Raw genomic sequence first — 25,932 nt, forward strand, 5'->3', positions numbered from 1 at the left:
GCATGTCAGAGATGTTTATCGCTAATGACATGCAAAGGAGGCGTTCTCAACTTGAAAGCGACTGAAAGCAGTCGCAAACACACCTCCCGCCTATTACCAAGGCCCGCGAAGCGATTAAAAAATGCACGCTAAAAGTGTTTAACGCTGGATTTTAACACCTGCTACAATCCTGACTTAGTCATAATTTCCTATGGGAGGTGGATTCTACGGCTGAATCCTCACCTGCCTATTAGCGACCTTTTCCTTAGCGATGGGAATTCATCGCTGGAATTCCCGTGTAATTGCTGGAGAATCGCCACTATCACTGGTTTATTGTTGCCTTGGAGATAAACGTTGATAATAACACGTTATCCCCGTGATGTAAGCCAGCGATAGCCGGTGATAAAAAATACAGCGCTAAGGGCACTTCTTATGGCCCAAAGTGACTTACCTAGAATCATCACAGGATTTTGAGCATCCCAGCAGAGACTCAGACCCAAATCCCCAGCTCCGACCACTTTAGCCGTTAGGCCACATCCTCTCACCTTGTTTCTTCTTTTGCTTTATGTCCCTCCCTTGACTTCACAGCACTGGCGACCCCTTCCCTTTCCCTTTCAACCGAGGCATCTCAGCAGTTGGCATGAACCATTCTAGGAATTTTTTTTTTTAAACCAAAGTAGGGGAACTGTTTTGTTGTATGAAACAAGTATGTTTTGTTAAATTAAAAAAGGATGGAATTCCCCAGATATGCCGATCACTTCGACCTCTGATTTTGGTATTCTACATACAAAATGTATTCTGGCATGCCACGTTACTGTATAAAGTAACCATGAAAATCATAAAGACAATCTGTGGTGTTCACAGGGACTCTACCAACTGTAACAAGCTTCCTACAAGTATGAAATTTGGCATTTCAGGTTTTCTTCGTTAGGCTTCCTCATTCAGGGTACTTAATAGAATATGAAGATAAAATACTAGTGCTGTCAAACTTCCAAGGGGTAATTCATTGAGACCAGGAAACAGGAACCTCAGCCAGTTACGAAAAGACAGAAAAATGCACCCAGAGACTCTATTCTCAATCCTCTGTTTCGCATCCCCAAAACAGTGGACATTCACAAATGGGTTTATGATGCTCTACTATGAAGTAACATATTGAATGGAGAAAGGGGGGGTCTCACGTGGAGAGCTTGGATGACTTCTTCTTTAGACCATCTCTTATGCCAGGTTCAAGCGTATAGTTCAATACTATGGAAAACCAACAGCTCCCTGGCCTCAACTTTGAATTTGTCACACTTGTTAAACCCCAATAAAGCATAAAATACCCCTGTTCCAAATGATTCAAGGACCCTCCATCGCTATTTATGTGTGCTTTTGAAAACAAAAATGTTTAAAATGAGTTCAGCTTCAGGACCATCTGGAGAGATTTTGAGAGTTGGACTAACAGGCGAGTCTAGAAACCAACCCGCAGTGCTGAACCCTCTACGGTGAGCTTGAGGATGGCATTGATATTGAGCTGGACGAGGGTGATGTGATTAGTCTTATACTTATTGTTTTCTCCACCTTCTTTGAAGCCTTCTCTTACAACGTGAATCCTCTATATTTCTTTAGGGCCTGAATATGAGTTTGGCGGTCCTGAAGCGGGCTACCACACGAGCGCCCTGCTCCAGGACGCCAAACTCGACTGCCAGCCGCCCGCCAGATTACGTGTAATCTTGTGATCTGGCGGGCAGTCCTTTGGCATTCCCACGACAGGGCCTATTAAAAAGGCACCGCAATGGGAACACCAAAGCCCTTTCCTGCATGGCATGGACTGTAAAGTCCAGACAGTACAGGAAAGGGGTGACTGCACACAGGGGGCACAACATGTGCCCCCTGCACGCACACCATGACCTGAGGCAGCAAGGGGACCTGTAGCGCCCCCTTTGTTTCCTCACCACCACAGTTTTCATGGCAGCCTCACCACCATGAAAACTGTGGCAGTGAGGAAACTCCTAATCTGCTCAGCAGTGCCACAGCGGCACCACCAGCATATTAGAGCCTCTCACCGCCGTGGGAATACATGATCCCCAGCTGTGGACCGGTGGCGGTCCCACCGCTGTATTTGCAATACGATGGGTGGACCGCTAGCCTTTCGGTCCAGGGACCGCAACCACAGGTTCGGGGGTCCGATGAACAGTGGAACTCGTAATCAGGCCCTCAGTGGCATTAATGACCAGGATCAAAAACAGTGTCTATTCTTTCTCTTCAAAAGATCACAAAAGGATCTAGCAACATTCTGCAGCTTCACTCTTGCTCTGGCCTCCCAGAAGATTCCTCCGGTAAATGCTCTCTCACTGAATGTGATGTGTTTGCGAGACGCACATTTATTTATTTATTTTATTTATTTCATTTTTAAAGCGCTCTATCACCTTACGGCATCCTGGCGCTGAGAAAACTCAAAGTACACAGTGGGAAGGCAAGCAACAAAAAGGTATTGGCAACCTGTGGCAGACAGTATGTCACTAAACATTAGGAAATACCAGAGTTTTTAGCCTTTTCCTAAAGGGTAAGAGCTCACTAATATGTCTTACTTCCGGGGGCATCTTTGCGTACAAGTTATTGTTCCATACGAAGGGACATAGTAATCAAAAGAGGTGCAATGGCACAGGAGTACAGGTATTTGGGAAGTGCCTTTTGTACTCCAATTATGGATATATTTCAGTACCTAACCAAGGGTAGATGGACTGATTCCTTGTTTACATTATGTTACGTTCCAGTCCTTATGTACACACACACATGGCATTCAGTTATCTATCGTGCTGTCTTGCAAACAATAGTACTGACACTAGTCCAGGCTCAATGACTGTTGACATCACATCATGAATGAGAAGCAGTAAACATGATGTGAAAAGTGGTAACAGTAAGCCATCGCTGAGTCAGAGAGAATTGCTACCAGAAGTAATGCATGCCATTATATCTCCAGTGCTTCGGAGTTTGACCATCAACTTGGGCGAGAAATGTCACATCAACCTCAATCCAGATCAATACCGTATTCCAATCACCCGACGATCAATTGAACCCTGCCCTGAGGAAGGTTTTTCATGACCTAAATGGAGAACCCTCTTCTGCATATATTCGGAAAGTATTACCATATTGCCCCAGTGTAAAAACAGTTTCCAATGGTAACCAATTAGAGCCTGCGAACTAGCTATGTCGCTTTGAATTAGCAAAAATACTCACACCAGTTGTGTTCAGGCCTACAAGACTATTCATACTGTGGCATGCATACAAAAACTAACAGCCAACAAAAGGTGCCTCATCAAATGAAAATAGCAACTGTCTAAAAAATGTGACACAGCTCCTAACAGATAAATTAACAGCTTTTCAGCTTTCTGCAATGACTTCAAGACCCCCAATCCCAAACATTGAGCCCGGCACTTGGTTCTTGTATCCAGCTCTTCTGTTGAAAGTGATTACCGCCTGGGTCATAACTTGTATATGCCCATTAGTCTTAACTTTTTACCAGCATCACAAAGCATTTGGATAATATCAGGGCAATGTAGGGGAGGGTCTTTGAGATGAAATAACATTCTCAGAGGAGAGACTTCTAATCCAGGTCAGGAATCTGACTTCTTGTGGTGTCCTGGGTTGACATGCACATGGTCTCGCCTTCGCAGGCCAGGGCCCTGCTTCCAATGTGACAACTTTACATTGGCACTAACACCGCAGTGAAGACACAGAGCAGACATAGAGGTAAGACTCCGCTGGGGCAGTACTCGAGTGGGAGCGGCATCACAGCCAGCTCTGTGGTGGATTAAAGGAAGCGTTATTTATTTACATCTAAGCCAGTTTAAATTAAAAATGATCATGAGAGGTAAAAGCAACCAGGGGATTCTGTTGACATAGATGTGCCTCTAGCTTCCATCCGCTTCCCTACCTGTGTGTGCATATCTGTGACGAACTTTGCTTAAATTACTCCTTCTGGCGTTTACTGTTAGTGGTTGTACATCAACCAGTGACAGGTACATGGCGCAACAATCCCAAACTCTGATTCAGTGCAGAGTTATTCAGTCCAGTATCTCTGGACAATGCACCTTGTTACCATTGGTTTCTTTTTTATTCGATTCTGGGTAGAGTTGCTCGAGCAATAGAAGTAAACATAATTGTGCTTGAGCCAACCAATCATGTACGTCAGTTTCTATATCAAGCACAATATGAGCCAATTAAATGCGTAATCTGAGTCTGTAAACATACTTCTGATGCAGTTGGTTTCTATTTTTAGATGCGGTTGGGCTCTCTGCAGCAAGACTTTATAATTAGCAGGAAAGAGACAGAGAGTATCATGAAGGGTTGTTTGTGCAGACCGAGGCAAAGCAAGCACTGGCGAGTGCAAGGAAGGAGATCGGAGTCCGAATGTACTGCAAGTCATAAATAATAATGTAGTCTACAAACCCTACCCACAAGCGGCTCTCTCATTCCAGATTAGAAAACCTTGACACACTCCCAGTCTTATGAAGTGCAGATGGTTGCGCATCCGGTTCCCAATATTAAGTGTCCTTCAACCTGCTTGCTACAAACGGAACGCAGAATATTTCATTAAAAAAGCCACAAGCTATGATTTGCATCTCTAAACAGACAATTTACCAAATATGGTCCAAACTGTTTTACCCTATTAGGCATGCAAGTGAACCCTCTCTATGTCTAAGGGAGAACCCGATATTTTTCACTAATGAAGGATGTTTTACATGTTTTTTTAAAGGTGCATCTTAAAATATTTCTTTTCAAATGCAAATCAATATAAAAAATACAGTTTTCCCACTTCTAGCCCACAAACTATCTCTTGTGTTGGCACTCATGCAGAAATGTAAATGGCATGACACCGTATCTACATATGCCACTGGGACACAAACCAGCTGAATTTTCAGGGACAACACACGCCAACAGTGGAATACACTCTGAAAAGGGAAAATGACAACGAGTCCAGTCGGAGCCAACAATAATTTCCCTGGGACTGGACTCACCTATTGGCCGGCCGGTACCCAACCCATGGAAAAACATTCAAATAAGGTAAAGAACACTTACAGCAGGCTCGGCTCTGTGGTCCAGATTCTCTCCATAGCATCACCGCTCCAGTCGACAATCCTGCAGCGTGCTTCTAACACTAATCCGGATTTACATTATTCACCTGCAGCCGCCTCTCTAATCCTGGGCCTGGTGGCACGAGAAGAGGTCCTCTGGGGAGTGGAGTTGTAAAGGGGATGGCCAGCGCCTTATCTGAAGGGAGCGGACAAGACAAGCACTACGTTACCCAAAAGGCCTCCTATGGCTCTATTAGCCCACTTTGTGTGGTTTTCAATCCCTCTGCTACGAGCTGTAAACTAATTACTGTGATTTCTGAGACATGCTCAGAGGATCCACTTAACAGGTGGCAAATATATATATATATATATATATATATATATATTCACAAAAAAGTGAATGCATATTGTTAACGCTTCTATTCTGTGACAGGATAGCATGTTTGTGCTCATTGTTCTAATGTGTGTGCATTCGAGCTGATCTCTTGTTAAATATGTGTTTTAGCTGACATCTGTGTTCAATCTGCCTGTTTCACAATTTCTCTAACGTGTGTACATCATAGTTGCTTCTCTTATTTTACAATCTATCTGTGCATTGCAGCTGTATCTTCTGTTTTTCGAATCATTGGCAGTCTAGCTATTCCCCGTGTTTTCTCCAGTCGTGGTCCTTGTTAGCTATTTTTCATATTTCTAAATTGATTACATTCTAACTGTGTCTCCTATTTCTAATCTGTGTACTTGATATCTGCTTCTTATCTATACAGGGACTTTACTCATCCCCTTGTAGGCCCTGGGTGGAGGCCCAGTGGGAGGGGGGAGGGGGTGGGGCAAAGGAGGGTGGGGGAGTGGAAGGGATACTGTGCAAGGTTTCCTCCATTGAGCCGAGGCCTATGGATACCCGTGAGATATAGGAGTCTCAAAGCCCCTGACCATATTCTCCAGGGGTTGGGTGGAAGCTGGAATGAGGGGAGTCATCACTTATGTTATGTCAACTTTTCCATTAGGCACACATGATAGCTGTTTCTCCATTTACTAATGTTCCTACTTTCTAGCTGTTTCTCCATTTACTAATGTTCCTACTTTCTAGCTGTTTCTCCTTTTTCTACTGCAACAGCCTCACCGCCAGTTATGAGACGACTGCTTCTGACCTTTCGATACTGTAAACTACTGGAGTCGAAGTATGTGGAGGGGATGTCTGAGGGGCACAAAGTGCCCATACTTTTTTTACCTTAAGAAAAACAGTTCCCCTACTTTTTGTGAAAAGACAACTGTCCCGGGATGTTTAATTCCGGGAGTTGAAATGCTTCAGCTGAAATGTAAGGTAGGGAGTCTCCTATGTTGTGAAACTGAGGGGCAGTCAGGAAACAAGCAGTCCTGCTAGGGTGCCTGCAACCTGAAAGAAATGTAAATGTGCATAACTCGTCATTATGCAAATGTAAAGGGTGCTTGGAAGCTGGGACATGCTTTAATTGATTGAATAACTTGAAGCGTCTTGATGACACCGATTCATTCTTTTTGAGTGGCATTGCAAGGGAGCTACCAGCTGAGCTGTGAAGTGTGTGCTTTGAAAAGACAGTTATAAAAAAAAAATGCACAGCATGGGTGTAACTAAAATCTATATTTTAGAAGCTCTTTTTTATCTTAAACATTTTCAAGCATTCTGTAGCAGCCTATCTTATGCTGTAAGAAATGCAAGTTTAAAATGAGGACTTACATGTTCACAGTGCTTTCTGTCACAAACTGGGACCTCGTAGCACATACACAATTCGCTATTCTTCAATGTATCAACAAGGCTTCTATTCTGTGGCTCTCTGGTTACAAATACCTGTGTGGCATCCTCCTCTTTAAAGGTGGCAGTATGGTAAGGAAGGAAAATAAGTTACACCTCTGCTCCACCACACTCAGTGATGGGAAAAAGGAAAACCTTTGCAACAAAAAAAAGGGGGGTCCCCAGTAGTGCACCACTGTAAAGGTTTTACAGGTAATGCATAGCATGCAAAGGTAAGTTTTCGCATGCAGGTAAAACGTGGCGTACTTGCTGTTTTGGAAGTACACTAGACTTAAGTAAACTATACTCATCAGGAGGTGGTCAGGGTAGGCCCTGTAGTCGCACTAAGATCAGGGGTCCCTACCCTCAGCGAACCTGTTCGGTGCACCGCTCTCCTTGGCTGGTTACATACACAGACCTCTGCAGTGCATTAACTAATAGAGGTTTCATAATGCATTATAGCGTATTCCCACTGATTAACTTAACTTGCATGTACTATTCATTTAATCTGTGCCTTATTTAATATATAGTAACCTGAAGGGAAAAGACTGAAAAAAGTTAGAAAATAGTTTCTTTTTTAGCTGTGACTTTGACCACGCACCTTTGCTCTCTCACACCACCCTTTTGAGTACGACATCACAGTTACCATACTTTTTTTTACCTCTTCACTGGTAAACTATCATAGAAGTTTACATTAGAATAGCAAGGCAGTCAAACAGGGCTGGATTTAGCACTGGTGTCGCCCAGTGTGACAATTTTTGACCTCTTTCTCCACGGATTTCCTCGCTACCACCATTCAATGGTGTTCCTCATCTCTCAATATCCCTACTCGCACATGTATTTCATTTCTTTTATAATGCTATTCATACCAGGGTCGGAGGTCAGAGCACTTTCCATTAAACACATATTATAAAGAGACAATGTAATTCAGTGTATAGAAAATATTAAATAAGTCAATGAGCCATCTCCTGCTCAACACCTCCAAAATGGAATTCCTGCTCATCTCCCCTCCCAACCACATCCCCAAGCTAGACATGTGGCTGAGTCACCTCACTGCCTTCAACTGCACTCCTCTAATCATAGACTCAGCCAAAGTGCTTCGAGGCATCATGGACAAGCACCTAAATATGAAAAATCAGCAATGTGTGTAAGGGAGCAAACCACTTGATGAGGACACTCAGAAATATCAAACCTTTCCTTCCACAAAATTATTTCAAGCAGGTGGTCCAAACGCTTGTCTTGCTGAGGCTGGACTATGGCATCGCTACCCTCTGTGGCCTTCCCAAATACACCCTGGTTCCACTAAGGACATCACTGAACACAGCGGCTTGACTGGTTACAGGCACCAAACGAAATGAGCACATATCCCTAGTCCTAAAATCTCTTAAATGGTTGCCCTATGTAGCACAAATTCAGTTAAAGATTGCTGTTCTGGCGCACAAAGTCCTTCACTTCAATACTCCTAGGTACCTGACGCAAAAACTAGAGCTATTTTGTGGTGCAAGAACCTCAAGAAGCACCAATACTTTCCTCTTAAAACCACTCATCCTTAGCAAAAAGAGAACTTATCAAAGAGCCTTCTCCGGCGCTACCCCAAAGATATGGAACTCTCTTCCACCGGAAGTATGCAGAATCTCCTCAACGACGGCTTTCAAATTGGAAGCCAAAAGATTCCTTATGAATAAATTCTTACCCTAATTGGGCTAGGCTCATCTGCTCGAAGACACTGTTTTCCTATGTCCATAGTACCATCTTTTGTTACTGCTTCTCATTACCGCTTATGGTGACCCCCTTCATTGCTCGTTCATACCTGTTTTTATTGTATTAGCCTCCATGGTGCAATTGTCCTGGAATCTGCGATTAATCTAGTTTTTTGTTGTTGTCTTTTTTACCCCTTCTTGATGACATTTGTGTATTTATGTCCTTCCTTCCATTCTATTGTGAACTGCTCTGATATCCCTCAGGATCTTGTTCGTACTATATAAAACGTTATAAATAAAATAAAAAAATAAAAATGAGCACTACAAGGCATAGGAGTCACATGCCTTCCATACTGATAGGGCGCTCGACCTCGGACCTGCTGCTTTTTCTAATCTGTGCACATTTTAGTGTTTCTGTCTATGAATTGCATCAGCATCGATGACAATCTTGGGGCGGATGCCGCTAACGTTTTGATACTGTTAAAAAAAATAGATTGGGGGAGGGGCGATTAAAGGATTAAAAAATATCACCTATAAATTTACAAAGACACAAATGAAAAGATCCCTGGGTTGAAATTGTGTAGAAAAGGGTTCGAAGAATATGACCTCCCAATGTGAAGTCATCTATCCAGCAATTCTCGGTCATAAATATTGCAGTTTACCAAAATCTTAAAAGTGAAGACAGCACTAGTAGTTTGACTAAGTAAAAAGAGACTTGGAACAAATTTGCCACAACAGTGCGCTGGAAACAAGTAATTTTCCATTGACCCTAATTTACATTCGAGTAAAGGAATGCACAGAAAAAAAACAACTTTACTTCGAGAGCTCCGGTTTTCAAGTACCACCATGTATACTCTGCACAGTGGCTTCAACTAAAAAGCTTTGTTTTGGTATTTCTTTTATGTGTCCTTTATTCACCTTGGCACTCAAGTATACCTTCAAAGTAAGCACTGAGAGCATGTTCATTACATAAATAGATGATACGTACGGTTACCTGTGGTCCAAGAATGCCATTGCGATGTTTGTTCAACATCATACACCACAAAGATGGAGTCTAACTGGCTCGTAAATAATTGCCACCAGAATCCAGAGATGGCTTGGTAGAGGTGGCTTGGTTGGGTGATAATACTGAATCCTAACAAAGGTTCAGGATATCACTACAACAAACATAATTACAAACAACAAAATCTACCATCTGAAAACAATAGTGCAAAGAAAAGAGAAACAAGCATTGAAAATGCAATAGGTCTCGCAATAGAAGAGTTTGACATTTTTCGTTTTGCATATAGATGAGTGGCGTTGCGTGGATGAGTGGCGTTGCGTGGATGAGTGGCGTTGCGTGGGTGAGTGGCGTTGCGTGGGTGAGTGGCGTTGCGTGGGTGAGTGGCGTTGCGTGGGTGAGCGGCGTTGCGTGGATGAGCGGCGTTGCGTGGCTGAGCGGCGTTGCGTGGCTGAGCGGCGTTGCGTGGCTGAGTGGCGTTGCGTGGCTGAGTGGCGTTGCGTGGGTGAGTGGCGTTGCGTGGGTGAGTGGCGTTGCGTGGGTGAGTGGCGTTGCGTGGGTGAGTGGCGTTGCGTGTGTGTGTGGCGTTGCGTGTGTGTGTGGCGTTGCGTGTGTGTGTGGCGTTGCGTGTGTGTGTGGCGTTGCGTGTGTGTGTGGCATTGCGTGTGTGTGTGGCGTTGCGTGGGTGAGTGGCGTTGCGTGGGTGAGTGGCGTTGCGTGGGTGAGTGGCGTTGCGTGGGTGAGTGGCGTTGCGTGGGTGAGTGGCGTTGCGTGGGTGAGTGGCGTTGCGTGTGTGAGTGGCGTTGCGTGTGTGAGTGGCGTTGCGTGTGTGAGTGGCGTTGCATGTGTGAGTGGCGTTGCATGTGTGAGTGGCGTTGCATGTGTGTGTGGCGTTGCGTGTGTGTGTGGCGTTGCGTGTGTGTGTGGCGTTGCGTGTGTGTGTGGCGTTGCGTGTGTGTGTGGCGTTGCGTGTGTGTGTGGCGTTGCGTGTGTGTGTGGCGTTGCGTGGCTGAGTGGCGTTGCGTGGGTGAGTGGCGTTGCGTGGGTGAGTGGCGTTGCGTGGGTGAGTGGCGTTGCGTGGGTGAGTGGCGTTGCGTGGGTGAGTGGCGTTGCGTGGGTGAGTGGCGTTGCGTGGGTGAGTGGCGTTGCGTGGTTGAGTGGCGTTGCGTGTGTGAGTGGCGTTGCATGTGTGAGTGGCGTTGCATGTGTGAGTGGCGTTGCATGTGTGAGTGGCGTTGCATGTGTGAGTGGCGTTGCGTGTGTGTGTGGCGTTGCGTGTGTGTGTGGCGTTGCGTGTGTGAGTGGCGTTGCGTGTGTGAGTGGCGTTGCGTGTGTGAGTGGCGTTGCGTGTGTGAGTGGCGTTGCGTGGCTGAGTGGCGTTGCGTGGCTGAGTGGCGTTGCGTGGCTGAGTGGCGTTGCGTGGGTGAGTGGCGTTGCGTGGTTGAGTGGCGTTGCGTGTGTGAGTGGCGTTGCGTGGTTGAGTGGCGTTGCATGTGTGAGTGGCGTTGCATGTGTGAGTGGCGTTGCATGTGTGAGTGGCGTTGCATGTGTGTGTGGCGTTGCATGTGTGTGTGGCGTTGCGTGTGTGTGTGGCGTTGCGTGTGTGGCGTTGCGTGTGTGAGTGGCGTTGCATGTGTGAGTGGCGTTGCGTGTGTGAGTGGCGTTGCGTGTGTGAGTGGTGTTGGGTGGGTGAGTGGCGTTGCGTGGGTGAGTGGCGTTGCGTGGGTGAGTGGCGTTGCGTGGGTGAGTGGCGTTGCATGGGTGAGTGGCGTTGCGTGGGTGAGTGAATGGTTAGCTGTTGCTTATGCGACGTATAGCACTTAATACTAAAGTAGGCAGACCTTCTTAGCCTTTGTGAGAATAATAGCAAAATAAAAATAAAAACCAGATCAAGTCAAGGACGCAAACGGCACCATGCTATTGTTTATTTACTCAGATGATTTGCATAAAAATGTAACTTGTGAGCACGTTTCTCTAACTCTCCAATAATCCCATTACAACACTTTGTACAAATGAGATTGGGACTCATCCTTCCGAAGTCGAGAAAAATGTGCAACGCTGTGTTGAAGTTAATTTTTTTAATTAACAAAATGCAAATAATGTGGAGAGATTTCAAGTGATTCAGGAATGGGCGCCCTTGTAAAGAGAAAGTACGGCCGGCCTGGGCAGTGATAGGGGAGGAGGGAGGAGAAATGCGAGTCACGGCAGCAGCAGCCTTTGATGTGCCTGCCGGCCGGCCGTGAATAATTAGGGGGTGAGAAATGCGCTCGGAGGGCTGCCTTTGATGTGGTAATGCGAGGCAGGCAGGCAGGCGGCTGGTGGCATTGTGCACGCGCTTTTTAGGGCTTGCGCAAGCGCAATGACCTAAAAAGCACATGCACTTGAAGGAATCGCCAGTGGAATCGCCAGTGGATAAACACTGGATAAGCCCCTATAGAGCTTCGCCAGCTATGCGCTGATGCGCATCAGCAGGCGAGCCCTAAAAACGGAAGAGAAAAAGGGTAGAAGACCATGTACAAATGAATATAAAAGCATAACAAAAGTATTCAGTTCATTAAATACAAGAACCTATAAAAGGGTGGCGCTCAAAACAATACACTGGTAACAAAGAATAAATAAACAATACAGTGCATAACTAGAAGGTGGCTGACGGAAGGAATAATACAAACAAGGGGAGTTCAGGACAAAACTGAAACAACACAAAGCAAAACAATGCGTCCTTCTTCAATTACGGCCACATATGTGCGTTGAAGACGTTTCGACCATTGTGAAAATACACAGTCATCTTCAGGACAAGAAAATAGTTAACTGAGCGTCCATAATATTAATATGGGGGGACGGGATATCCGTCAGGTTTCTGAAGGATCTAAATCAGCCCCATTGGTCTTGATTCTACTTGATTCTTCTCCATTCCACCACCAGACAGTCCAGCCCTTTATTCTTAGTCTTACATGTTTCTGCTTTCTCGTTATGATTTTTCACTCTTTCCTTTCCTCCTGCTTTCCGCCTTGTGTGTTTGCCACTCTCTTGCTCAGTTCAGGGCCAATTGCGGTAAGGAAAAATAAGTGCCATCCCCCAAAAAGAGTGTTGGTGGGCCCCAACTGCAACCACCTGCTGAAATTAAGCACTGGCATCGAACTGGCTGAAATGGTGAGGCATTCGAATTTGTGGTGATGTGGGACCAGGGATATTTACAATTCATATTTCAAATGCTGCCCCTTTCCAATAAGAAAGTAAAAAAATGTTTCCCTCTGACGCTCAGGTTCAATTAGTTCCATCTTAAGCTTTTATACAGCAGAGTGACCGGGGTTCTTACACAAATCAAATGCAATTGTACTAGAAATGTGCTTCAACAGGAAACCCCAAAAGTACATCATACATATTTGGTCTTGGCAGTGAATCTAATCACGTCTCTGCTGTGGCTTCCTGGATCAGGGGAAGGTTCCATTGCAGCAGGGGCCCCTCCCTCCTCGATGGGACAGAGCCAGCTATGCACTCTGGCTGGCAACGCGCCCGACGCTACTTTTAATAGCACTATGTAATGCACTGCTGTTGGGAAAGGTTTCACTTACTGGGGCATTGCTTGGCATGTAAGAGCTTGAGCTGGCACATGTGCAATGTCAGAGCAAAGGTAGTATGACAGAGTCCCCAGAACAAACACGGCAAGGGCAGAGAGTGAAGATGGAGCTCAGAGAAAGGATTAGCCAGACATGACCCTTACAGATCAGGAGAGACTTGTTTACGGGTATATTCAAGGAAAAAAAGTTCACACGGAACAGGCTGGAGACAGTCATCGGGTTAGTTTAGCCATGACGCCCCTGAATTATATTTTAATAAAATTAAAATTGTTAGAGATTATTATTAATACCGAGCCTTAACAAAGCCAATAGTGTCGGCTTTTCCGTGGAATGTCCACGCTCAGACACGATAAACGGACACATATGCAAATAAAAAGTACTCATAAATGCACACAGACCACTAAACCTTTAAACACAGATTCACAGGAGCCAAGACATATTCAGGCATTCATGCACACGGTCAAACAACATACAAACATCCATGCACAAAGACAAGAAAACATGGAGATATCCTTGAACCTGGACAAAAGACACCCAGGCATCATTCACATCGACCAACAAACATACAGGCATCCGTGCTCAACGACGTCACAATTGCGGGCATTAATTTAGCAAACCAGACACCCCAACAGACCCACCGACACACATGGGCACAGACCGGCAGTCATACATAAACCTGGGTATCAGGGCGCACACAGTGATGTTCCTCAGGGAAGCAAAGGATAATGCTTCCCAGCGAGAAGACTTTTGTTTGCCCTAGGGCAGCACACGGTGATGGGCACCGTGTGCACTCAGGATGCTGTGCGTCAGGTGAGGACGCAGTGATGTGTTCCAGGAGTGCACTTGGTGATGTTTCACAGGGGCAAAAAATATAACTTGCAAGAACTGCACGGACAGCGGCCATATTGGGTTCAGCCAGGTTTTCAGCCAAACCCGCTCTACAATATATTCAGTCCTTAGGAACTCTGCTGAGAGGAGTTGTGTGAAGAGCTCTGCTGAATCCTGCTGAGTCCTGAATTGTCGCTGCACCCCTGTACGGCTTTACTGTGTCACGACAGCCCACGTGATCTTAAAAAACTGATATCCTGCAAAAGACAACAAAAGAAATGTTTATAAAAGCTCATAAAATTCCCAATTGTGGACAATAATTGGTCTAGTACCAGCTGTAATATCCTAGAGAACATTGTCCATTTCTTCCATTTCCCAGCAGCTTAGTGACTTGGATGGGACGCAGCCACGGCTGGATTGGCTAAGTCTGCTCTTGCATCACTACGTGCCTTCCTGATCCCATTGGGCTTAGACTGGTATCAGATATGAACGATCAAGAGGTTTACTGCTGATATCATGCTTCTTACTCATTGACTTTCTCTAAAAAGGATAGGCTCAAAACCATATTGCGGGAAGTCAAGTTGATTAAAAAATGGCAAATTGAGCAAGCAACAAAAACTGGAAATATTTGGAAAGAAAGTAGCTACAATTTATGAGAGACTGATATGGAAAATGCCTTAAAAGAGGCGGGGTCTAATAACGTACGCCATATCAAATTCTTAACTTGAAAATATAAAGACTTTGAGAACCCTTTCCAGTGCTATAATTTGCACTTTGTTGAGTTCCCTTGAAGGAATCTCCAAAGAGATTGCTCACTGCGTCACAACATCATTGAAGAAGAACCCAGTAAGAGAGAGTACAGCATGCGTCTGCATTTCCTGATGTCTCAGTTGCAATTGCCCATCGAGTTCTATCTACCTCTCAAAAAGATTCTAACACCAAAGAGAAGATCCTTGCCATAGTTCAGCAGAAATGAATTATCCAAATTTAAAGAGGCTATGGTTTTTCAATATTCCTGGACCTTGTGTGAGGAAAGGTTAATCGCTAACGAGAAATGGGGTGATTTATACTGGAGTGTTGAGTTTTTTCCATCCCTGCTACTTTAGTTTCCAGCTCCTCTATGACAATTAACTGGTAAGGCTAATTCTGGGTCTTCACCAAGGACCTTTAGGCTAAGCATTTCACAGCCAAAAGAAGGAATTCCTAGATCAATGTGTTTCTATCTCACATGCTTACATTAGGAACCATCATACTACAGCTGGTCTACACTATGACTACTCTGTGTGAAGCCTGGACTTGAGTAGGTACCTCTAAATGTCTTTATTCTTCATTTGTATAGTTTATTTCAATTTATTGTTGGAAAATGAGGTATAATTAATTTGAGAGAGGGTGTGTCAGCAGATATGCTCTAACCATAGTGAATGAATGCACATCCAATTGTGAGAAGTGAGGTGAGACTCCATCCACCTGTGGGTAGGTCACTCTGTGGGAGCAGGTTGGGTTTTAGGGATGGGGAGGCAGTTGAGGGCAGGCAGGTGGGGGAGGGGTACACTGACTGAACCTAATTGTCCTGCTACTAAGCATCCATACCCTCAATGTTAATTGGTTTCAATGCCTACACTAAGCAAGCACACATTAAATCAGAACTGTAAGATTTAAAGCTAAACGTTGCCTGCTTACAAGAGACATGAAGATCATCAAAAGATAAGCTTTGATGAATGGGTGGTGCGATACTCCACGGCAACCAAAGTCTCCAAGTAATTTAAAGTAACGTAGATCAAGGTAGCCACTGGGTACTCCTTAAGGCTAGAGCAGGCTCTAAAGTTGTTCCCTTCAATACAAGGTGACTGATGAATGATTCTCCAGAAGTTTATCAAAGTTTGCTATTTGAGCTGTTGCCATTGGTTCATTTTTCATAGCAGTTGACTTTAAATGTCTTTTCTGTCCTGCTGTGACACCCCAATACTCAATGGTGCCCAAGGATGTGCAAGGTTTAACATGCCATGACCTCTTTTTATCAACACCCTAGGCCTGGTTGGCCGTTGGTGGTATCAGCGTCATCATTTGAAAAATTGTAAACTTGGTTCTCCTCAGCTCAGAACCAGAAATCCCATATTGATTACACTCTTATTATTGGTAGGAGTTTGGAGGTCCTCTTTCATCCTATCATGGTCTCTGACTATGCTCCCCTGACTTTAGATCTTCAGATTCTTGAAATCCTGGTCATATCACTAGCCTGAATATTTAATTGCTATTTACTTTCTGATTATCTTTATATTGATGGATTAGGAGACTTATTTTTGAATTTCTAGATCTTAATTTTTATTTGGCCTCCTGGTAAGTAGTATGGGGTGCCTCCTAAACTGCCATGTCCTCTTTGGGCCCATAAATTTGGGCTCTTCAAAAAAGAAGAATGAACTCAGAACAATCAGCTAGATCTGGAAAAGACTCCTAATCTGTTTCTCCAGGATAAGGAACCTTTATAAAACTATCAGCTAGATTCATGAAGCCAAATTGCGATCGCAATAGCTGCGAATTAGCAATTGCGATCGCAATTTCAAAGAAAGGGATTCATGATAGTGAAAAATCCAAAATTGCGAATTCGCAAAATAAAATTTGCGAGTCCGCAAATCAAATCGCAGAATCCTGGAACAAGCCCATTTGCGATTCTGAAATAGTGAGAAACCATGGATTCTGCGAAATCATTTGCGAACTCGCAAAATAATCGCAATCGCCATTCATGAAAAATCGCTTATTGCGAAAACCCCGAAAATCGCTATTTGCGACGCGCAATTTAAGGAGAACCCAAACCAGGTGGTAACCAGTAAGGAAGTTTTTTTTTCAAAAAAACGTTAGCAAACTACCAACAGGTGCAGGCCTGACCAAACACACTTAAGGACATGCAGCTGGAGCCTGAGGGCTCTCACAATGCCAGGACTTCATGGTGGTCAGGCGGCGAGGCTACAGCGAGCAGCATGGAACAGACGTAGGATCTAGGAGCGGATATTCCGTGTGCGGGTCACCCTTCTGGGCCAAACCAGGGAGCAAATTTACGCGAAGTACCGCCTAAATGGGGCAATGATCATCAAGCTGATCCGGGACCTAGACCCCCTGATGCAGCACCCAACAAGGAGGACCAATGCCGTTCCCACCCATGTGCAGGTATTGTGCAGCCTGCACCTACTGGCCTTCGGAAGCTTCCAGGGGATAGTCGCTGTCGCAGGAGGGATATCCCAGCCCACCATGTCCCGCTGCCTAAGCAGTTTCCTGGAGGCCATGCTGACCCGGCTACACCACTACATCTCATTCCTCACCAGCCAACAGGACTTGAATGACACCAAGCTGCAATTTTACAATGTAGCACAATTTCCACATATAATAGGATGCATTGACTGTACCCACATCCACATCTGCCCACCAGCACAAACGGAATACATGTATCGCAACCGCAAGTCCTACCACTCCCTCAATATCCAGATGGCGTGCAATGCAAAGACAATCATCACGGACATAGTGGCACAGTACCCGGGGAGCACAGATGACTCCTTCATATTCCGGCACAGTGACATTCACACACGACTGGCCAGGGGAGACTTTGGTGAAGGACACCTACTGGGTAAGTACACATGCCCCACAATTTTACACTGTGATAATGTAGCTGCGCAGCACAGGCACTCACCCTCTGCTCCTATCATTCAGGTGCTAGTAACTACGCTCTCCGTGAGTACCTCCTCACACCATACCTCAACCCTGCAACACCACAGCAACGGCGTTACAATGCAGCACACATACGCACAAGAAATTGCATTGAGAGGACATTTGGCCTTTTGAAGAGCAGATTCCGCATACTGCACAAGACTGGTGGGCCATCAAATACGAGCCAGAGGTCTGCTGCCGCATCGTGGCCGTGTGAGCAATCCTCCACAACATTGCTACCAAGCGCAGGATACCTGTAGACATATCTGGCAGTGAGTCGGAAGGGGACAACCGACCACCTGCACATGTGCGTCACGCACGCGGTGAGAATCCTGCAGAAGGACACAGGCGCCGTAACCAAATCTGCATGAACTATTTCTAGTGCACCCACTCCCCACACCCATTACTTAACTCATGCATGACAACATTAATAATGACATGAGTCACATTAAGTTAGTCAGAATATTTGTAATTGTTACAGCACAATAAACTGGGCATTCTGCAAACTGGTACATGAATGACATATTGCGTCATATGTCTGTTCTTCAGGAGGGCATGCTTGTAGCAGCAGCATGGCCCCTCATGTAAATGTTCTATTGTTCAATGCCGCCTCTGGGCAGATGCTCCCAACCTCCTTTCTACATCCTCCTCCTGATTAGGCCGTGAGGCAGCAGAGGGCCTGCTGCTGCGGCGGGGTGCTGCCACCGGTGGAACGGACTGGCTGCTATGGCTGAATGTAGCCTCACAAGTGTCGTCAGCCCCCCCCCGCCTGGCCATGGCCAGTAGCCTGCATGCCCTGCACTGCTGTTGACACATGCTCCAGAGCTCTCGCGACGTCCTGGCAGCACTGGACCATTTGGACCTGCATGGCCAAGGAGCGTCGCGAGAGCTGGGAGGTCGCGTTCCCAATTATATAGTTGGACCGCGTGTATGCTGACAGGCGGGTCAGCAGCTGGAGGTGTCTGCGGCGGTTGAGATCCCGCTGGCTGTACATGGCCTGTGTGTTGGCCTCCATAGCAGCTGTCATCCTCTCCATGTGGTCTGACATTTGTGCTACATTTCGGGCGGTCTTGTTCAGTTGGAGGTGGATAGCCGCAAGATGACGGGCCTGGGTTTGATGCACATGTAGCATATGGTGCTCAATGAAGAGCCCACCTGGTCGCACGTTTTGTCCCCTGCCAGCGCGGGAATTGTTAGTGCGCTGCTCCCTCACCAGGCCGCTTGACTGGCTCCTCACAGCCACAGGGCCGCGGGTTGGTTGGCGAACTGCTGCGGTGTTTCAAGCCCCACTGGTGGTTGTGTGACGCGCAGTGGTACTGCAGCGCCTGGTGGCACAGGGGTGGCACTGGCCACAGGGGCAGGTTGTGTAATGACCGCTGGTGCAGCAGCTTGCCCTGATGGTCTGGGCTGTGGGGATAGATGTGTGTCTCCCTCTGTGTCCTCCGTGATGTCCTCAATTACCAGGGCATCTCTGTCTGTGCTGGGGACTTCTGCGCCACCTGTGATGTAAAGTGACGTTGATTAGTGACATGTTTCTTACACATTTAGGCTTCCTACATGCATGCCGACTACCATTCCCTGACTCGCTGCAGGATTGACTCTCACTAAACATGTCTGGCTTAATGGGGCAGGATGGTAATTGTGGTCAGACTACATGTCCCACAATGCAATAGCGCTTTAGTGGTGTGCTTTGGCTGCATGACTGGGGTTTGATATGGGATGCTCTGGAGTCATGGACATTGTTAGGGGACAGGGGGTCGCAGTCGCATGGCACTTACCTGGTGTGTCTTGGGTGGGTCGGGAGGAGTCCAGCTGGGTCACACCCACGCATGCCTGCGGATTGATGGTGTCCTCCACTCGGTCTTCCAGTGGTGTGTTCGGTGGGACAGTGGGCTCCCCTCCACCTGTCGCCACACGCTCCCCCAGCCTCTCCGCAATCTTCTCCTTTGCCCGCCCTCTGAGGTCATACCAGCGTTTTTTTAGCTCGTCCACGGAGCGCTGGGTCACCCCCACAGAGTTTACTTTTGCACGGATGCGCAACCATATCTGCCTTTTATCGGCCTCGGGCACCCTTCTGGAGTCTTTACCGAAGAGCCGATTGTGGTCCTTGCAGACTCCTTCAATCAAAAATTCGAGCTCTTGCTCTGAAAATTTTATTTTCCTCTTTCTCCCACTGGAAGATCCACCTTCAGCTTCCTGTGACATGCTTGCCACTGGGGTGTCTCCTGGTTTACTCCTGTAGGCACACTGGAGGGGAGCTCTGATAATGCTGCTTCCAGTTCAGGCTCTCACTGCTGAATGAGGGTGGAACCTGCCTGCTTCCTGGTTGTGATGTCATCACTGTGCTCAGGATGCGACTTCGCAATTTGCGATTTTGGTAATTGCGAGATCGCAATTTCAACACGGGTATCGGCCGATTATGCGAATATTTACCGATTTTCGGGGACTCGCAATCGGCGATCGGCGATTGCGGCCGATTGCGAATCGCTTTTTTTCTCGCAAATATTCTTGAATGCCATTCTGCGATTTCTTAATTGCGATTCGCTTTTTCTCGCAATTTAGGAATCGCAGAATTTAACATTGATGAATCTGGCTGTATATTTTTACTAAGCTGATCTCTGTTCAAACCCCTATCACTTCTATTCATCCGTAGAACATGGCACAGCAAACATACTCATCATCCAGATTTTACTGATATGAACATAGGTACAAGGTTGGAGCCATAATAGCTGCTCTTACACAAGATGTAAATTCCATCCAAATATTGGAAATTATGGATCAAGGAAGTCATGCTCAATCAACCACATCAGATATACTTGCTGCACATACAGAGTATTAGTGACGACTATGTAATACAGAGATCACTCATATGTCCCATTCCCTAGCATTAGAGAGTTTCTTGAATTAGATTCCACTTCTGCCACTGAAGACTTTCAGATATTCTGCACTTATAGCGGCAGTCACAATGGCCAAAATTTCCCTAGCATTCAAATGGCTCCTTTTGGCAAGGCTGCTGGCACAGAAAAATTACAGAGCAAAATGTGTAAACATCTTTTGGATTCACTTCTTCCATCCTTAATAGAAGTAACAAAGGGATTTATGACCTGAACTTCAAGCCCACAAGCTAAAGCTCAAATTATGATTTTCTCAACAACAACAAAAAGATGAACCACCATTAAGACTAGGGTCATGTAGATCAAACTTTTTGCTACGTGATGACAATAAAACCTATGCGTTAATATTTTCCAATGGAGTGGCCTAGGTGCTATCCTTCTTGGTTTCCTGTTCTTAAAAGGGGTTCATCCCAGGCTGAGACTGTACTGGCCACATAAACTTTGCCACAGCACTAATTGATTGGGCTGAACAAGGTTCACACCCACTGGCATTTATTGTGCAGGATGCTGCATGGGCATTTGATGACGTGGAATGGCCATTTCTTTGGTCAGTGCTACAGTGATTTGGATTCCCTTAGAACATTCTAGGCTGGATTCAGGCTTTATATCAATCACCACAGGTCATCTTAATGGCAAACAGCCACTCATCTCCCTTCCTTGATTTTACGTGGGGCACCTGGCACGGTTGCCTCTTTATCCATTTGTCTATACTTTCTCTGTATGGAACAATTTTTACTGCTTTTATAGAAACCTTTTATAATACCATCAGTCAAGCTCTCTCATGGGGAACCTAATATATAACCTATGTAGATGATGTATGCATCACCACATCTGATGCAGTACACACCCTACCAGAAATAGAGGCAGCAGATCAGGAATATGGCTCTGTCTGCTGCTACAGTTTAAAGAAATGGAAAACACAAATTCTTGTGGGACCACCCTGCTTTACTATACAATATTTGAGCAATAAATGTTTAATAATTTTAAGTATCTTGGGATTTGGATTTGTGGGTTATATGAAAACCGCAGATCCAGTAACTATAAAATAACTATATTTAATACTATCCATTTCTTTAAAAATGAGAACATCTACCTCTGGTTAGTAGGACCATCCGATAAAAAGGGTTCTTTAACTTAAGATCATATACTTGTTTAGCTCTCTGGGGTATAGGTTCTGCAGTCTTTTTTTAAGCAGTGAGATGGGGTACTGGTTTCTTTTATTTTGGACCCGATAACCATGGCACTCGGTCCACTTAGCCTTGCTCCCATTGATTGGGGGAGAGTGGATTCTGCCCATCTTTCAACTTTAGGGTCGTGCCTGTGTTAGCATGTGCTAGTGCATGTGTATTGCAGCCCACCTGTTGCTTACCATTGGTTGCCTTCTGTGTCACTTCTTGCTGCCTCCTAATTGGATAGTGTAGGTCTGACGTCACTTCCTGTTTATTCTCGGCGAACAGGTCAAGCACAGAATGTTTCTTATTAATTAGTGTCTCTCCGCTGCCCATGCTATGATTAAGGTACTTTTAACTTTATTTGGTTCTTTACCCTCATGCCCACCACCTCTCCATATCACTACGCCCCATCCCGGCACCCCTCCCCACCATCCTTGCTTGCAGCCTGAATTATCCAGCATGTTCTAGACTTTATGACAAGTCATAGTCTCGGTTGATACTGAACAGTCCCTGATGCTCTAACCTGTGTATGTCTTGCTATATACCCAGATCAACCACATAGATTTCAAAATCTTCGATCACCTGCATACAGGAGGTTGATCCACACCAGTGGGATTAGCTAACTTGCCTTGCTCCTGAGGCTGAGTTTTTTATCCTCTGAGAACAACAACACGATGAAAAGTGATGATTTACAGTGGACATTCCCACACCAGCAAGCGAGAGGTAGTGTTTCATGTGCCCCATCAGCAGACTGTGCATGCTTTAGCAGGGGGAAGTTGGGAAAAGCACGAGGCCAGAGCAAAGAGTGAACGAGAGCCTTTTGTACCGAAGCTGTGACTGCGCCGTACTGAAGGAGCATAGAGAGCAGAGAATATGACTTTTAGCACTAAGACAACTGTGGCTTTGCGTGCATTAGTGCTTGTGCAGACAGGGGAGCGTGTAAAAACATGAGTGCTAGTGACAAGTGCTGTTAAACAAAGAACACAGTAGTCCTGAAAACATTTCCTAAATGGGACTAGTGTAAGGCTACAAGTAATGGACAGTGCTCTATGGGTGGGACCAATCCATGAAAAGGAGGGAGAAATAGGAAAGATTAGCCACTTGGAAGCAAGTCTTTTAAAGGACACTCGAAGAAACAAATGAAAAGCAATGGGCAGGCGGTAAGCCCACAAAGTATATACTACATGTTTCAAACGCTGCCTAGGCTCGACCTAAAAATGGATAATCACCAAGATATGGAAATTTAAGATCTGACAGTAACACCTTTTGTTCTGCTAATAAAGTAAATTGAGCTGAGCACCCCCTACTGAGATCTTTGTCTGATATGCAGGTCACAGGCTTCAGTTCTGATGTGGTCGATAAATTATGCATGGTCTAGTTCTTTATTTTGTGACAGGGATGTCCTAACTCTGCAGCGGCATAGTGCAATGTGACTTACTTTAATGTAAAATTATGTTGGAACATGTTGATCTCTGAAAGTTCCTGCTAGGCTTCTATACTCCCTACCCCTGTCGCTTATCCCAGCATAATGCGCTCACCAGTTATAAGAGTGATGTCACAGGCAGAGATCAGATCTGTCTCCTCCAATTTCCTAGCACATGAGGCATTGTCTTTGAGATTCCTGAACATGCCACCCATTTGAATATTCCCATATCTGAGAGGGGGCTTTTTGTGAAAGGCTTGCCTGTACCTGTGTCACTCACCACACTGACAGTGGCTGGTAATCTTCCTGAAAAAGTTCTCCCTAACCGCATGAGGTTGCTGGGCTGTTTCATTCGTACAAGGGTTGGGGTAACAACTGCGCTAACCATTCACAGGATAAGCCAGGAGGTGCTTTTGCGACTCTTTTCAGTAGAAATCTGTGTAAACATGGCTCAGAGGGGGATCCCGCAATCTGCTGGCTTTACACCACGTTTCACATGCCGTCCCTTGAATGATTGATGTATCTGTCAATTGTGACTCAAGCGCAGGGTGGAGGTTTAATAATATGAATTTAAAAAAGAGACATACCTGACGCTGCCGGCTGCCTCCCACATCGTGCCTCGGTCTTCCTGGTCCCAGCAGCCCCTGGGACATCATCTCAGACTCCCTGTGCAATCCCCACGCTGCTCTCACCCTGAGAGCAGCGTGGGCATTGGTCTGAGCCACTGCTTTGACACTCTGCTTGAGACAGGGAGTCTGTACTGTTTCTCCAACCCGGCTGTTCAATACAGCCGGGTTGGAGTAACCTAAGTGCGCATGTGTGTTTGGCCGGCCTTAGATGTTAAATATCCCAATGATTGTTGGCCACCTCTACCTGATTGGCAAAGCCATTCTCTGGCCCATAGGTGAGACCTATTGGCTTTGCCAATGCTTGATCCTACTGGGTTGTGTTAGTAACGGAATATTAGATCTTTGCCTCACCTGTTGAGATATTTGCAAGCAATATAATATTCCAGTGGTCGATAGGTATTCCACCATATAGAACAATCAGTCCCTACCGGAATTTTTTCACTGGTATCTTTCTGGCTTATTTCTGACTACAACTCGTCCAAGAGTTATTCCATCATCAGTCGCTGAAGTCTTTCTCAGATATTCAAAATGAATTTAGCATATCAGGTTCTGAGTTTTTAAAGAACTCCAAATTTCAGAATATTTTTTGCACATTGGTTGGGAAATTGAGTTTCAGTATAATTGTGATTTTTTTTTTTAAATTATATGTGTCCACTTTAATATTGCATTCCTTCAACAGTTATTTTACCAATTCTCGCTTACTCTACACGATTCCTAAACTCAGTTGGCCAAGAAGTGGTTCGATTCTGATAAGAACCGGAAACCCTTATTTAATTCACTTCCGAGGCATGTAACGTTATGCTATGTCCATGTTACACTGATTAAATCTTTAGATGGGATCCTGAAGATTGCATCACTGGTCATTGCCCTTGATGGCATTCTATTCATGCAGACCAGGCCCATATGTTTGCTTCTTATTCCATCTTTCAGCCTCTCTGGCAAGAAGTTTTCATCAGAATCCCTGTGGCTGCCGACATTGATATTCTACCCGATAAATTAGTAACCATGTTGGGGTCTTCTTCTAAGATGCTTAATAATTCCACTTTCTTGGCAGCTCTGATTGCTTATTTGTAAACTGTGCACCACTGATGGGACGTAAACCACACAGATCCGTATTCGTGGACACACAACTTTTGGGCTTCTTCAGCTTCGAGAAGATGATGCATTTGCGTCGCTGCACTCAAACATTCAGTAGGGTCTTGGGTCAGTTCAATAAAGATACTTTTATGAAATGCATATCAGAACAGGACTTTACCTTAGATAAGGGTTCTCCAAAGTCGGTCTTGGAGGGCCGGATCCATGCCAGATTATTAGCATTTCCCCATTTACATAAGTGTAGTTATCTTAAAAATCTGGCATGGATCCGGCCCTCCAGGACTGACTTTGGAAAACCATGCCTAAGATAGATAATCAATGTTAGACCCTGCAAGACAGCCAATATTTATGATGCTTTTGTGATTGGATGGTACACATACTCAGGTTTCAGCATGCTCTAGATTTTCATGAATTACTTGGCAAATTAATTATTTTTTCTACCTCATCTGTCAGTTTTCCTCTATCCCACGTATCCGAGGCACTCAATAGTGCTCTTGGCGCATGCTTCTTATCGGTGTTCTTGGTGCATGCTTCCTATAGCTCTGTGCATATGTTGCATGCTTGGGTACAATAATATGAAAAAGAAAACAAAGACAGTGTAAAGAAAGTTTGCCAATCTATATGAGTGCATTATTGTCTGCCACCTAACAAAGGAAAAATCCTGTGTTACTAGCAGGAGCAGAGATTGTTGTGCCATAGTTTCAGAGTAATAACCCTAATTAATCATGTGCAAGTTTAGAGGAGTAGGTGTGAATGGGTGCTGCATGCAATTATTTACACTCCATAGGAAATCTCTGGTGAGCAAAATTATATGCTTGTAGTTTCACAAAACCAAACCCAGTTCAGATTGGAGTTACTCATAAGTATCAATCCTCAGTCACTCCGGTTCGTGTAGACATAGGCTCAGCACCCATTTTATTGGGAGTCAAAGTTAGTGTTAGTACACAGTACAAGATTATTAGTGTTACTGTGCTTGTTCCATATCCTGCAGTGACAGGGCAAGGAGTACACATAAAAGACCAGTCTGCTTCATGATGGTGACAGTAGCGTTGAAAGCAAGTTCTACTGCTCTCTCGCCCCACTCCCTGCTACCTTGCCCTTCTTGGTGTGGTG

This window comes from Lissotriton helveticus, chromosome 4_1 (genome assembly GCF_964261635.1).
Source record: "Lissotriton helveticus chromosome 4_1, aLisHel1.1, whole genome shotgun sequence".
Lineage (NCBI taxonomy): Eukaryota > Metazoa > Chordata > Amphibia > Caudata > Salamandridae > Lissotriton > Lissotriton helveticus.